Source organism: Aegilops tauschii, chromosome 4 (genome assembly GCF_002575655.3).
Source record: "Aegilops tauschii subsp. strangulata cultivar AL8/78 chromosome 4, Aet v6.0, whole genome shotgun sequence".
NCBI classification, from domain to species: domain Eukaryota; kingdom Viridiplantae; phylum Streptophyta; class Magnoliopsida; order Poales; family Poaceae; genus Aegilops; species Aegilops tauschii.
In genome coordinates, this window is record NC_053038.3 from 185,599,820 (window position 1) to 185,607,901 (window position 8,082).

Consider the following 8,082-nt stretch of genomic DNA (forward strand, 5'->3'; position numbering starts at 1 on the left):
CCGATTGGTGTTGAGGTGACCAACCGAGAAGCGACGCCTGGGGGCACCCAAGCGGTGATGAGGTGACCAACCGAGTAGCGACGCGCGGGGCGGCCGAGTAGTGATGAGGTGACCAACCAAGTAGCGACGCGAGGGGGCAGCCGAATGGTGATGAGGTGACCAACCAAGTAGCGACGCGCGGGGCGGCCGAGTGGTGATGAGGTGACCAACCAAGTGGCGACGCGTGCCGAGTGGTGATGAGGTGACCAACCGAGTAGCGACGCACAGGGGCAGCCGAGTGGTGATAAGGTGACCAACCGATTTGCGACGCGCGGGGCAGCCGAGAGGTGATGAGGTGACCAACCGAGTGGCGACGCGCGGGGCGCCCGAGAGGTGATGAGGTGACCAACCGAGTGGCGACGCGCGCCTAGTGGTGATGAGGTGACCAACCGAGTAGCGACGCACAGGGGCAGCCGAGTGGTGATAAGGTGACCAACCGATTTGCGACGCGCCGGGCAGCCGAGAGGTGATGAGGTGACCAACCGAGTGGCGACGCGCGGGGCGCCCGAGAGGTGATGAGGTGACCAACCGAGTGGCGACACGCGGGGCAGCCGACTGGTGATGAGGTGACCAACCGAATGGCGACGCGAGGGGCAGCCGAGTGTTCATGAGATGTCCAACCGAGTAGCGACGCGCTGGGCAGCCGAGTGGTGATGAGGTGACCAACCGAACGGCGACGCGAGGGGCGGCCGAGTGGTGATGAAGTGAGCAACCGAGTGGCGGCGCCCGGGGTGGTCGAGTGGTGATGAGGTGACCAACCGAGTAGCGACGCGCGGGGTGGCCGAGTGGTGATGAGGTGACCAACCAAATGTCGACACGAGGGGCGGCCGAGTGGTGATGAGGTGACGCGCGGGGCGGCCGAGTGGTAATGAGGTGACCAACCGAGTGGCGACGCGCGGGGCGGCCGAGTGGTGATGAGGTGACCAAACGAGTGGCGACACGCGGGGGCAGGCGAGAAGCCGAGTGGTGATGCGTTGACCAACCGAGTGGCGACGCACGGGGCGGCCTAGTGGTGATGAGGTGACCAACCGAGTGGTGACACGCGGGGGCAGTCGAGAAGCTGAGTGGGGATGAGGTGACCAACCGAGTGGCGACGCGCGGGGCGGCTTAGTGGTGATGAGGTGACCAACCGAGTGGCGACGCGCGCCGAGTGGTGATGAGGTGACCAACCGAGTGGCGACGCGCGCCGAGTGGTGATGAGGTGACCAACCGACAAGCGACGCGCAGGGCGGCGGAGTGGTGATGAGGTGACCAACCGAGTGGCGACGCGCGCCGAGTCGTGATGAGGTGACCAACCGAGTAGCGACGCGCGGGGGCAGCCTAGTGGTGATGAGGTGACCAACCGAATGGCGACGCGAGGGGCGGCCGAGTGGTGATGAAGTGACCTACCGAGTAGCGGCGCCCGGGGTGGTCGAGTGGTGATGAAGTGACCAACCGAGTAGCGACGCGCGGGGTGGCCGAGTGGTGATGAGGTGACCAACCAAATGGTGACGCGAGGGGCGGCCGAGTGGTGATGAGGTGACGCGCGGGGCGGCCGAGTGGTGATGAGGTGACCAACCGAGTGGCGACGCGCGGGGCGGCCGAGTGGTGATGAGGTGACCAAACGAGTGGCGACACGCGGTGGCAGCCGAGAAGCCGAGTGGTGATGCGTTGACCAACCGAGTGGCGACGCAAGGGGCGGCCCAGTGGTGATGAGGTGACCAACCGAGTGGAGACACGTGGGGGCAGTCGGGAAGCTGAGTGGCGATGAGGTGACCAACCGAGTGGCGACGGGGGGGACGGCTTAGTGGTGATGAGGTGACCAACCGAGTGGCGACGCGCGCCGAGTGGTGATGAGGTGACCAACCGAGTGGCGACGCGCGGGGCGGCCGAGTGGTGATGAGATGACCAAGCGAGTGGCGATGCGCGGGGCGGCCGAGTGGTGATGAGGTGATGCGCGGGGTGACCGAGTGGTGATGAGGTGACCAACCTAGTGGAGGTGACCAATCGAGTAGCGACACGCGGGGCGGCGAGTAGTGATGAGGTGACCAACCGAGTGGCGACGCGCGCCGAGTGGTGATGAGGTGACCAGCCGAGTAGCGACGCACCGGGGGAGCCGACTGGTGATGAGGTGACCAACCGAGTAACGACGCGTGGGGCGGCCGAGTGGTGATGAGGTGACCAACCGAGTGGCGACGCGTGGGGCGGCCGATTGGTGATGAGGTGACCAACCGAGAAGCGACGCCGGGGGCACCCAAGTGGTGATGAGGTGACCAACCGAGTAGCGACGCGCGGGGCGGCCGAGTGGTGATGAGGTGACCAACAGAGTAGCGACGCGAGGGGGCAGCCGAGTGGTGATGAGGTGACCAACCCAGTAGCGACGCGCGGGGCGGCCGAGTGGTGATGAGGTGACCAACCGAGTGGCGACGCGCGCCGAGTGGTGATGAGGTGACCAACCGAGTAGCGACGCACAGGGGCAGCCGAGTGGTGATGAGGTGACCAACCGATTTGAGACGCGTGGGGCGGCCGAGAGGTGATGAGGTGACCAACCGAGTGGCAACGCGCGGGGCGCCCGAGAGGTGATGAGTTGACCAACCGAGTGGCGACGCACCGGGGCAGCCGAGTGGTGATGAGGTGGCCAACCGAGTAGCGACGCACCGGGGCAACCGAGTGTTCATGAGGTGACCAACCGAGTAGCGACGCGCGGGGCAGCCAAGTGGTGATGAGGTGGCAAACCGAGTGGCGACGCGCGGGGCGGCCGAGAGGTGATGAGGTGACCAACCGAGTGACGACGCGCGGGGGCAGCCGGGAAACCGAGTGGTGATGAGGTGGCAAACCGAGTGGCGACGCGCGGGGCGGCCGAGAGGTGATGAGGTGACCAACCGAGTGGCGACGCGCGGGGGCAGCCGGGCAGCCGAGTGGTGATGAGGTGACCAACCGAGTAGCGACGCGCGGGGCGGCCCAGTGGTGATGAGGTGACCAACCGAGTGGCGACGCGCTCTGAGTGGTGATGAGGTGACCAACCGAGTGGCGACTCACGGGGCGGCCGAGTGGTGATGAGGTGACCAACCAAGTGGAGACACGCCGGTGCAGTCGGGAAGCTGAGTGGCGATGAGGTGACCAACCGAGTGGCGACGCGCGGGGCGGCTTAGTGGTGATGAGGTGACCAACCGAGTGGCGACGCGCGCCGAGTGGTGATGAGGTGACCAACCGAGTGGCGACGCGCGGGGCGGCCGAGTGGTGATGAGGTGACCAACCGAGAAGCGACGCGCAGGGCGGCGGAGTGGTGATGAGGTGACCAACCGAGTGGCGACGCGCGCCGATTCATGGTGAGGTGACCAACTGAGTAGCGACGCGCGGGGGCTGCCGAGTGGTGATGAGGTTACCAACCGAATGGCGACGCGAGGGGCGGCCGAGTGGTGATGAAGTGACCAACCGAGTGGCGGCGCCCGGGGTGGTCGAGTGGTGATGAGGTGACCAACCGAGTAGCGACGCGCGGGGTGGCCGAGTGGTGATGAGGTGACCAATGTCAGGACCCCGATCCCAAGTCACACCGATCTAGCCTGTAACACCTCATATAGCATTGCGGCCTCACGCACGGTACTCCCACGGGTGTCGCCTTACCATGGCTCGGGACCGTTTGCGCCTTTTGGCTCACGTATATGACAATGTCGCTAGCATCCATTAGACAGAGAACCCGGGCCGACAAGGCTAGTCGTGAACCCAAAGAGGCACTAACGTACGGGAACAGGCATACATGAATCAACATCGAACGTGTCGGTCAGCAGCGTGTGAATCCGGGCTGTAGCACTGGGCCAAAAGGACTCCGGGAACCCGGGCTGTAGCAGGCTAGGCAGGACTCCGGATATCACCGCGTGACATTTCCCCGAAGGGACAGACACAGGAACGATATGACTCACATGCCGGCCAGTCAAGTGTCCAGAGCAGTAGTGCTGGGCTAGCAGGACTCCGGTGAACCGGGCTGTAGCGGACTACTATGGCTCAAGGAGGCACTAGACTACATTTCCCCATAAGAGAGGCTGCTAAGGATAAACAACTAGGTTGTCGGATCCCACACATACCAAGCATTTCAAACATACACACAATATGCTCGATATGCGCAAATACAACATGGCATCACAACAAAACTCTACAACTCAAGTACTTTATTTAAAGGGCTCCGGAGAGCCTTACATAACTTGTTCATACAGATAGGGGTCGCATGACCCGACACTCAAGTCATACAATCATACAAGCACATGCGGAAGCAAACTGTCTGGGTACAGACACTAGAAAGAAAGAAGGCTTGACGAAGCCTGTCTATCTACATAGGCCCTTCACAAGCCTAGATCACCACCTGGGTGGCAAGTCACTCGTTGTCGTCGAGTTCTACGTAGAACCCGTCAGAAGGGGCGGTGTTGTCGTCTGAAAACAGTAATTAAAGCAACATGAGTACAAAGGTACTCAGCAAGTCTTACAACAGATCCTACTATACATGTTCATTCTCAAGAAGGTAGTGGGGTTATTGCAGCAAGCCAGCTTTGACTCTTGGCTGAGCTATCCTACGATACACCACTTGTGAAATAGTTTTCGCACACGAGTCCACTACTCACCATCTCAATACTCCACCGTGGATCCTCCCTCGTCATCCAACGAGAGGGCCATCCGCGGTACTCACACTTATCTTGAGGCTTTTAGTAGTATCCATTTACTTGTCTATGAACTGCATAAGCGACCAAGTAGTCCTTTACCGCGGACGCGGCTATTCAAATAGTTTCATACCCTGCAGGGGTGTACTTCGTCACACACGCTCTCACCACTTATCGCCGCTACACGACGTGTACTCGGCAACCTTCAAGCGGAAGCCCAACGTGGGTGTCGGCCACAGCCTACCTAAACACTCGAGTCTCTAGTCCAGGTTTATCGCCTATTCAGGTTCCATCCGCAGGGAGTCCCGCCGAGGTTTCCACATACGACCCCGAACGATGTGTGCAGGGTTCCCGGTCACCAAACGGGCGACTCGGTACACCGGGCCACGAGCCTACCGCATCACAGCCCACCCCTTGGTCAGCGCTGTCCACGGCCTCCAGCTTACTACAAACACCAGAAACTACGTGCAACTCCTGGACAGAGGACAAGGGTGAATAAGAAGCCGAGGGGGTCCATTGGTTTCGGGCCCAATGTGTGGTAGTAGCTGAGTCTTAAATCACGCATACAGATCTCAGTTCTTAGGGACGGTCTCAATGAAACAACCCACCATGCACTCCTACATGGCCTCCCATCGATACCTTTACCAAATCGTATTCAACACTTCACTATCATTACCGACACACGCACTTTCACTCTAGTTCATCACCCTGATGAGCCAGACCTGACACAACTCTAAGCGTAGCAAGCATAGCATTGTAGGAACACAACATGGCTCAATCAACTCCTACACATGCTAGTGGGTTTCATCTAGTTACTGTGGCAATGACAGGTCATGCAAAGGAAAGTGGGTTCAACTACCACAACACACACAGCAGTTTGAATCGCGTTGTCTTAATGCAGTAAACGAGAGCAGAAGCGAGAAGATGGGTTTGTATCGAAATGATCAATGGGTTGCTTGCCTGACGGAGTGGTGGTGGGATACTGCCCTTCAGTTGGATACTCGTGAATATCCTCGGAGGCAGGACCTACCACAATGAACACATCGAAGCACAATCAACCCCAAGCAAGTGCAACAATATGATGCATGCATGAGACATGGCAAAATGGATGTATTGGGCTAATGCAACTAAGGCCAGAAAGGTTTGGACTAATTTGAATCAAGGATTCAAATTCCAAGTCCATAAATGGCCCATATTAGTGCTTTATCTTGTTCTGTAAAGAACAGTAGATTAACTTGCTTAATCATGCATGAAACCAGTACAGATGGATAGAATGGATTTTTCTGATCATTTTTCATATATAAATCTTTTCATTCTGAGCTATAGATTATTTTCTATGATTTTTTGAAGTTTGTGATAATTTCTGGAATTTCCAATGTAAGAATAATTCCAGTAAATGCTTTATTGCGTCAGCCTGACGTCGGTGTGACGTCAGCAGGTCAATGGGGTCGTCCAGGTCAAACCTGACGTGTGGGTCCCCTGTGTCAGTGTCACTGTTAGATATTTAGTTAATTAGGATTAGTTTTAATCTCCGACTTAGTTAAATCAGCAGGCGGGCCCCACTTGTCAGTGACCCTGGGGGGTCAAACCGTGGTCAAACCACGCTGACTCGCCGGCGTTTAGCCGCCGGCGATGTCCAGACGCGGCGGTGGTGTGCGGGATTGCTCCTCCGGCGACCAAAAGGACGGCGGAGAGCACCTACGTGTAGCTGGGGCGAACCGCGTCGACTGGTGGTGGTAGTGGAGCTCGGGGTCGCCGGAATCGACGCCGGCGACGAGCCGTGCGGCTGCCGGAGTACGGGCGTGGTTGAAACCGTAGCTAGAGAGCACGGCGAGGGACATGCGATGGCGCTACGGGTTCCTGGCGTTGCGGTGAAGCTAATGGCTATGGTGGTGTGGCCGTTGGATGGCCGGAGCCTCGTCGGCGACGAGCTCGTGCGGCGGCGCATTCGGGTGAGCTTCGTGCGGTGGCTACAGAGCTCGAGGGAGAGAGAGGAGAGGATGGGAAGGTAGCCATGCTCACGGCGGTTGCGACGGAGCAGACGGCGAGGTCGGAGACGAGCTGTAGCAGTGGCGACGGCGGAGGGGATCTCCGACGGGGAGCGGCGAAGGCGAGGTCGGTGGCGGAGCTTCGGGGCAAACGAGCGCTCGGGGCTCGGCTTGCTCGAAGGAGTGGGCGACGGCGGAGCTGTAGGACACAGTGGGATGGCGCGAGGTCGACGGTGGCCACGGTTACTCCGGTGAGGTGTCTGCGGCGGCGTCGGCCATGGTGGGGAAAAGGCGAGGGAGAGGCGATGGGGGAGAATGACGATGTCCAGGGGCTCGGGGCGCGTCGAGGGAGGTCGTCCAGCTCATCCGCGGCGAGGGCGGCAAGCAGCTGGCGCGGTGGCGAGCTCGCGCTCGCCGCGTCAGCTCTCTGCCTGCTCTGGCAAGGGCAAGCAGCTCGCTGGCGCGGGCCAGCACAGTGCTGGGCCGCCAGGTGGGCTGCCAGGTGAGTTCTCTGCCTTCTGTTTCTTTCTCTTATTTATTTATTTATTTCTGTACTGTGTTTTGAAATAGTAAAAATACTATTTCATTTAGAAAAACCCTGAAACTATTCTGAGGCACCTTTGAGATTATTCCCAACAGCCTAAAAATACTTTCAAAATTATTTGGGCATTTCAAAATATTTATAGCATTTAAAATGCCCAAATGCAAGTACTTATGACTTGTGCAAAAATCCAAGATGGCCTCCAAAAATATGAAACCATTTTTGGCAGAGGTTTTAGCCAAGACCAAAGGTCGTGAACATTTATGGAGGGCATTTCAGGTTCATTGAAAAGAGTTTTAGTAAACCCTAGTTGTTCCAGGGGGGGTGCTGGGGGTTTCTGGCATTCCCCATTTCAGGTTTCTGTGAAATGTAGACATGATGCAACACTCTAATGCATGAACTAGCTAGGATGTGACAACTCACCCCCACTCAAAAGAATCTCGTCCCGAGATTTAGGATCCGTTGGGAAGAAGGTGGGGTACTCAAGTCGAAGACGATCCTCCCTTTCCCAGGTAGCTTCTTTCTCGGAATGGTGTGACCATTGAACTTTGAGAAACTTGATGTTTTGGCGTCGAGTGGTACGCTCGGCTTGATCAAGGATTCGAACGGGATACTCCCGGTATGTGAGATTATCTTGGATATCAAGCGTTTCGTGGTCCACTCCACGGATAGGATCCGAGAAGCAACGCCTGAGTTGAGAAACGTGGAAGACGTCATGAACCTTGGAAAGATGCGGAGGTAGTTCCAATTGGTAGGCAACTTCTCCTCGCTTGGCAAGAATGCGAAAGGGTCCAATGTAACGAGCAGCCAATTTTCCTTTGATACCGAATCGATGGGTTCCCTTTAAAGGAGTCACCCGAAGGTAAGCCTTCTCGTCAACCTCAAA